Source organism: Salmo salar, chromosome ssa13 (genome assembly GCF_905237065.1).
Source record: "Salmo salar chromosome ssa13, Ssal_v3.1, whole genome shotgun sequence".
NCBI lineage: Eukaryota > Metazoa > Chordata > Actinopteri > Salmoniformes > Salmonidae > Salmo > Salmo salar.
Genome location: NC_059454.1, coordinates 34,383,312 through 34,390,746, shown reverse-complemented (window position 1 = coordinate 34,390,746; position 7,435 = coordinate 34,383,312).

The following is a 7,435-nucleotide window of genomic DNA, read 5'->3' as shown; positions in this document are numbered from 1 at the left end:
AAACCTCATTCATTATGATGCGTAAGGAAGGATTTAGGAGCTTATACTGATTGAACACAGTGGTAGCGTGTGTGGTTACATTTTATTCACCAGCTCACTCACTGCGGGGTTTGAATGACAAAATATCCGGGGGTGTTCCAATTTAAAACCCATCTTGCCAAAAAAAAGTGTGAATTGTAATGTGGTTTATTTTAGTGGAAAAGTAAGGAGTTGGTCCCCATTGTATTACGCGCAATAAGATCCGCACCATGGACAGAACCCAATAACGATGAATAGTGGGGAGTTACTTCTGCGTCCTCCTGCGACAAGGATATTGGTCATCAACCGAGGTAAAGGCAGTTTCAAATGGGATATTCGACGGATATTCGCGGTTTCAAACCTCAATAGCTTTCACAGACTCCAAATAAGTGTCATGGTGTTGGAGAAATTGCGCACAACATTGCACAGGTCTTATTTTCACTATTTGGACAATAATTCGCTTTCCCAAGCTAATAAAAATGTGGAAATGTGAGCAGCATTTTGTATTCCTAGTTGAATTAGTTAGGGAGCGTAAAGAAAGTACAAAACAAAATTACATTCGAATTTCAATAGCTCCTTGGTCATGTGACCTACTTGACTCAAACAAGGTTCAGAATGTCCACTGACTACCCTTCTATATTGCACACCCTTTAGTTTGTCCATTTTCATCTCACAAGATTTTACATGAATTTTTCCAAATGTAAAAGTTCAATAGCTCCATGGTCATGTGACCTAATGACCTCAAACAAGGTTCAGAATGTCCACTGACTATGCCTTCATATCGCACACATATCTACTTTCATCTCATGCTATTAGACTTAAATCTGTAACCTTTGCAGGCCTTCATTTTACATGGGTGTTAAAAAAAATGTGGGGGAAGTTAACAAATGTCCCAGCCTCGCAATAACTATCTTTCACATGGACACTGAAAAGATCTGCAAATGGCTGTATGTGGTATGGATCAAGGACAGGAGAGGTGTTCGAACAGAGGTGCTTAAAGGAAGGTGCACAGGTAGGCCTGTGGAGAAAAAAAAATATATTTCATATGCTCTTTTTAATCACAGTAATAGGCAGTGATTTGTCAGTCAGAGTGAGCTTGTGAACGTGAAATAATCCTTTTCATAGCATCACTTTCATATACTGTACATTAAGACAAATCCTTCTACGTTGAGTATTAGAACGCAGTTTACAGAACCTGATAATGACTTGATATTTGAGTGCATTCACAACAAGCCACCTGCAGACAACTTACAAAATGCAATAGTGCATTTGAGGGTTTGTTTTTCTGATGAAAATAGTTATTTGATGCATGGCCTACTATTTCTAACTGAAAAAATAAATTCCTGTCTTGTGCGTAAAATCCTTTTTCCAAAATTGATTTAGATACATTTTTGTGAAGAGGTATGAGGGTTGTGATATAGGTCATTTAATAGTAAAATCATTTAAGGGATCAATACATTTCTATATTGCTTCCCCAGTATCTGCATGAACCATCAGGCCAAGTGTTTTTGGTTGACCCTGCTGGACAGAAAGAGAAGGAGGAATCGGAACACGCTGCATTCAAATTCAGGTCTTAGTTATTCCATTGTGCTGGATCTAATACATATTAGCATTTTACATACATTCATAAGTGTAATAATTTTTACTGACATACTGTGAAAAACTCTCTTGGCTGCTGGCTCTGTCACTTTCAGACATGCGCAGAGCAGAGCAGACTTGAACCACAGGGGTTCTCTGTAAAGAGAGAGTAATCCAAAAGGCACAGACACACCCCTTGACTTTCAATTGGCACCCTTGACCTGTATGTATTCTCTCCTGATTGGCTCTGTGGTGCAAAGTCTGTCAGTCTGACTAAAGTGCCAGAGGTAAGAGGAGAGACATCCTCCCTTGTATTTATGGGAACAAATATTTCCTAACACTTTGGATCGAATTCTTGGACAGTTAGAAGACTGTTGATGATCAATGGAGAAGAAAAAAAAACGAATTACTGTCCATGAGTAACCTCAACCTTGTGGGTCTGTGGGTGTTTGGGCCAATAAAGTGCCAACTCAATTCTACCACTGACTAGTCACTCATGCCCCTATGAACGGGGACACAGGGCAATACTTTTTAATCTAAACCATCCCTTTTTTACTGGAGTACACTAACCCCTAATTGTGGCTCTTTTCTTGGCACAAAGTAGCAGTTTACCAGATAAGAAGTCAAGAAGATCAAAAAGTAGATTGTTGTAAGGGTGTATTACATCCTGTGCTGGCCACATTATCATATCCATTCTGGATTCTGAGTGGTAAAATCATAGCTGAAAAATGCCTCTATGTATGTGTATACATTTTCCGCCAAGACAGAACTGCCAAAGGGGGTGGAGTTGCAATCTACTGCAGAGACAGCCTGCAGAATTCTGTTATGCTATCCAGGTCTGTGCCCAAACAGTTCGAGCTTCTACTTTTAAAAATCCACCTTTCCAGAAATAAGTCTCTCACTGTTGCCGCTTGTTACAGACCCCCCTCAGCCCCCAGCTGCACCCTGGACACCATATGTGAATTAATTGCCCCACACTTATCTTCAGAGTTTGTACTGTTAGGTGACCTAAACTGGGATATGCTTAACACCCCGGCCATCATACAGTCTAAGCCAGATGCCCTCAATCGCTCCCAAATTATCATGGAACCTTCCAGGTACAACCCCAAATCCGTAAACTCGGGCACCCTCATAGATATCATCCTGACCAACCTGCCCTCTAAATACACCTCTGCTGTCTTCAACCAAGATCTCAGCGATCACTTCCTCATTGCCTGCGTCCGTAATGGGTCAAACCCCTCATCACAGTCAAACGCTCCCTAAAAAACACTTCAGCGAGCAGGCTTTTCTAATCGACCTGGCCCGGGTATCCTGGAAAGATATTGACCTCATTCCGTCAGTAGAGGATGCCTGGTTATTCTTTAAAAGTGCTTTCCTCGCCATCTTAAATAAGCATTCCCCATTCAAAAAATGTAGAACCAGGAACAGATATAGCCCGTGGTTCACTCCAGACCTGAATGCCCTTGACCAGCACAAAAACATCCTGTGGCGTATTGCATTAGCATCAAATAGCCCCCGCGATATGCAACTTTTCAGGGAAGTTAGGAACCAATATACACAGGCAGTTAGGAAAGCAAAGGCTATCTTTTTCAAACAGAAATTTGCATCCTGTAGCACAAACTCCAAAAAAGTTCTGGGACACTGTAAAGTCCATGGAGAATAAGAGCACTTCCTCCCAGCTGCCCACTGCACTGATGCTAGGAAACACTGTCACCACCGATAAATCTACGATTATTGAGAATTTCAATAAGCATTTTTCTATGGCTGGCCTTGCTTTCCACCTGGCTACCCTTACCCTGGTCAACAGCTTTGCACCCCCCACAGAAACTTGCCCAAGCCCCCACCATTTCTACTTCACCCAAATCCAGAAACCTGATGTTCTCAAAGAGCTGCAAAATCTGGACCCCTACAAATCAGTTGGGCAAGACAATCTGGACCCTCTCTTTCTAAAATTATCCACCGCAATTGTTGCAACCCCTATTACTAGCCTGTTCAACCGCTCTTTCGTATCGTCTGAGATCCCCAAAGATTGGAAAACTGCCGCAGTCATCGCCCTCTTCAAAGGGGGAGACACTCTAGACCCAAACTGTTACAGACCTATATCTATCCTATCCTGCCTTTCTAAGGTCTTCGAAAGCCAAGTTAACTAACTAACCGTACCTTCTCCGCTATGCAATCTGGTTTCCGAGCTGGTCATGGGTGCACCTCAGCCATGCTCAAGGTCCTAAACGATATCCTAATCGCCATCGACAAAAGACAATACTGTGCAGCCGTATTCATCGACCTGGCCAAGGCTTTCGACTCTGTCAATCACCGCAATCTTATCAGTAGACTCAACAGCCTTGGTTTCTCAAATGACTGCCTCGCCTGGTTCACCAACTACTTCTCAGATAGAGTTTAGTGTGTCAAATCGGAGGGCCTGTTGTCCGGACCTCTGGCAGTCTCTATCTGGGTGCCACAGGGTTCAATTCTCGGGCCTACTCTTTTCTCTGTATACATCCGCTCTTGCGGCTGGTGATTCTCTGATCTACCTCTACGCAGACAACACCATTCTGTATACTTCTGGTCCTTCTTTGGACACTGTGTTAACTAACCTCCAGACAAGCTTCAATGCCATACAACTCTCCTTCTGTGGCCTCCAACTGCTCTTAAATGCAAGTAAAACTAAATGCATGGTCTTCAACCAATCGCTGCTCGCACCTGCCCGCCCCCCTCGCATCACTACTCTGGACGGTTCTGACTATGAATATGTGGACAACTACAAATACCTAGGTGTCTGGTTAGACTGTAAACTCTCCTTCCAGACTCATATTAAGCATCTCCAATCCAAAATTAAATCTAGAATCGGCTTCCTATTTCGGAACAAAGCATCCTTCACTAATGCTGCCAAACATACCCTTGTAAAACTGACTATCCTACCGATCCTTGACTTCGGCGATGTCATTTACAAAACAGCCTCCAACACTCTATTCAGCAAATTGGATGCTGTCCATCACAGTGCCATCTGTTTCATCACCCCATATACTACCCACCATTGCGACCTGTATGCCCTCGTTGGCTGGCCCTCGCTTCATATTCGTCGCCAAAACCACTGGCTCCAGGTCATCTATACGTTTTTGCTAGGTAAAGCCCCGCCTTATCTCAGCTCACTGGTCACCATAGCAACACCCACCCGTACATTACATTACATTTAAGTCATTTAGCAGACGCTCTTATCCAGAGCGACTTACAAATTGGTGCATTCACCTTATGATATCCAGTGGAACAACCACTTTACAATAGTGCATCTAAATCTTTTAAGGGGGGGGGGTTAGAAGGATTACTTTATCCTATCCTAGGTATTCCTTAAAGAGGTGGGGTTTCAGGTGTCTCCGGAAGGTGGTGATTGACTCCGCTGTCCTGGCGTCGTGAGGGAGCTTGTTCCACCATTGGGGTGCCAGAGCAGCGAACAGTTTTGACTGGGCTGAGCGGGAACTGTGCTTCCTCAGAGGTAGGGGGGCCAGCAGGCCAGAGGTGGATGAACGCAGTGCCCTTGTTTGGGTGTAGGGCCTGATCAGAGCCTGAAGGTATGGAGGTGCCGTTCCCTTCACAGCTCCGTAGGCAATCACCATGGTCTTGTAGCGGATGCGAGCTTCAACTGGAAGCCAGTGGAGAGAGCGGAGGAGCGGGGTGACGTGAGAGAACTTGGGAAGGTTGAACACCAGACGGGCTGCGGCGTTCTGGATGAGTTGTAGGGGTTTAATGGCACAGGCAGGGAGCCCAGCCAACAGCGAGTTGCAGTAATCCAGACGGGAGATGACAAGTGCCTGGATTAGGATCTGCGCCGCTTCCTGTGTGAGGCAGGGTCGTACTCTGCGAATGTTGTAGAGCATGAACCTACAGGATCGGGTCACCGCCTTGATGTTAGTGGAGAACGACAGGGTGTTGTCCAGGATCACGCCAAGGTTCTTAGCACTCTGGGAGGAGGACACAAGGGAGTTGTCAACCGTGATGGCGAGATCATGGAACGGGCAGTCCTTCCCCGGGAGGAAGAGCAGCTCCGTCTTGCCGAGGTTCAGCTTGAGGTGGTGATCCGTCATCCACACTGATATGTCTGACAGACATGCAGAGATGCGATTCGCCGCCTGGTTATCAGAAGGGGGGAAAGGAGAAGATTAATTGTGTGTCGTCTGCATAGCAATGATAGGAGAGACCATGTGAAGATATGACAGAGCCAAGTGACTTGGTGTATAGCGAGAATAGGAGAGGGCCTAGAACAGAGCCCTGGGGGACACCAGTGGTGAGAGCGCATGGTGCGGAGACAGATTCTCGCCACGCCACCTGGTAGGAGCGACCTGTCAGGTAGGACGCAATCCAAGCGTGGGCCGCGCCGGAGATGCCCAACCCGGAGAGGGTGGAGAGGAGGATCTGATGGTTCACAGTATCAAAGGCAGCAGATAGGTCTAGAAGGATGAGAGCAGAGGAGAGAGAGTTAGCTTTAGCAGTGCGGAGAGCCTCCGTGACACAGAGAAGAGCAGTCTCAGTTGAATGCCCAGTCTTGAAACCTGACTGATTAGGATCAAGAAGGTCATTCTGAGAGAGATAGCAGGAGAGCTGGCCAAGGACGGCACGTTCAAGAGTTTGAGAGAAAAGAAAGAAGGGATACTGGTCTGTAGTTGTTGACATCGGAGGGATCGAGTGTAGGTTTTTTCAGAAGGGGTGCAACTCTCGCTCTCTTGAAGACGGAAGGGACGTAGCCAGCGGTTAAGGATGAGTTGATGAGCGAGGTGAGGTAGGGGAGAAGGTCTACGGAAATGGTCTGGAGAAGAGAGGAGGGGATAGGGTCAAGTGGGCAGGTTGTTGGGCGGCCGGCCGTCACAAGACGCGAGATTTCATCTGGAGAGAGAGGGGAGAAAGAGGTCAAAGCACAGGGTAGGGCAGTGTGAGCAGGACCAGCGGTGTCGTTTGACTTAGCAAACGAGGATCGGATATCGTCAACCTTCTTTTCAAAATGGTTGACGAAGTCATCCGCAGAGAGGGAGGAGGGGGGGGGGAGGGGGAGGAGGATTCAGGAGGGAGGAGAAGGTAGCAAAGAGCTTCCTAGGGTTAGAGGCAGATGCTTGGAATTTAGAGTGGTAGAAAGTGGCTTTAGCAGCAGAGACAGAAGAGGAGAATGTAGAGAGGAGGGAGTGAAAGGATGCCAGGTCCGCAGGGAGGCGAGTTTTCCTCCATTTCCGCTCGGCTGCCCGGAGCCCTGTTCTGTGAGCTCGTAGTACGCGCTCCAGCAGGTATATCTCACTGGTCATCCCCAAAGCCAAAACTTCCTTTGGCCGCCTTTCCTTCCAGTTCTCTGCTGCCAATGACTGGAACGAATTGCAAAAATCACTGAAGCTGGAGACTCATATCTCCCTCACTGTCTTTAAGCATCAGCTATCAGGGCAGCTTACAGATCATTGCACCTGTACATAGCCCATCTGTAAATAGCCCATCCAACTACCTCATCCCCATATTGTTATTTATTTTATTTATATATTTTTTATTTTTTTGCTCCTTTGCACACCAGTATCTCTACTTGCACATTAATCTTCTGCACATCTGTCACTCCAGTGTTTATTTGCGAAATTGTAATTATTTTGCCACTACGGCCTATTTATTGCCTTACCTCCCTAATTTTACTTCATTTGCACACACTGTATATAGACTTTTCTGTTGTGTTATTGACTGTACGTTTGTTTATTCCATGTTTAACTCTGTGTTGTTTTTTGTGTCACACTGCTTTGCTTTATCTTGGCCAGGTCGCAGTTCTAAATGAGAACCTTTATTTGCCTGGTTAAATAAAGGTGAAATAATAAAATAAATA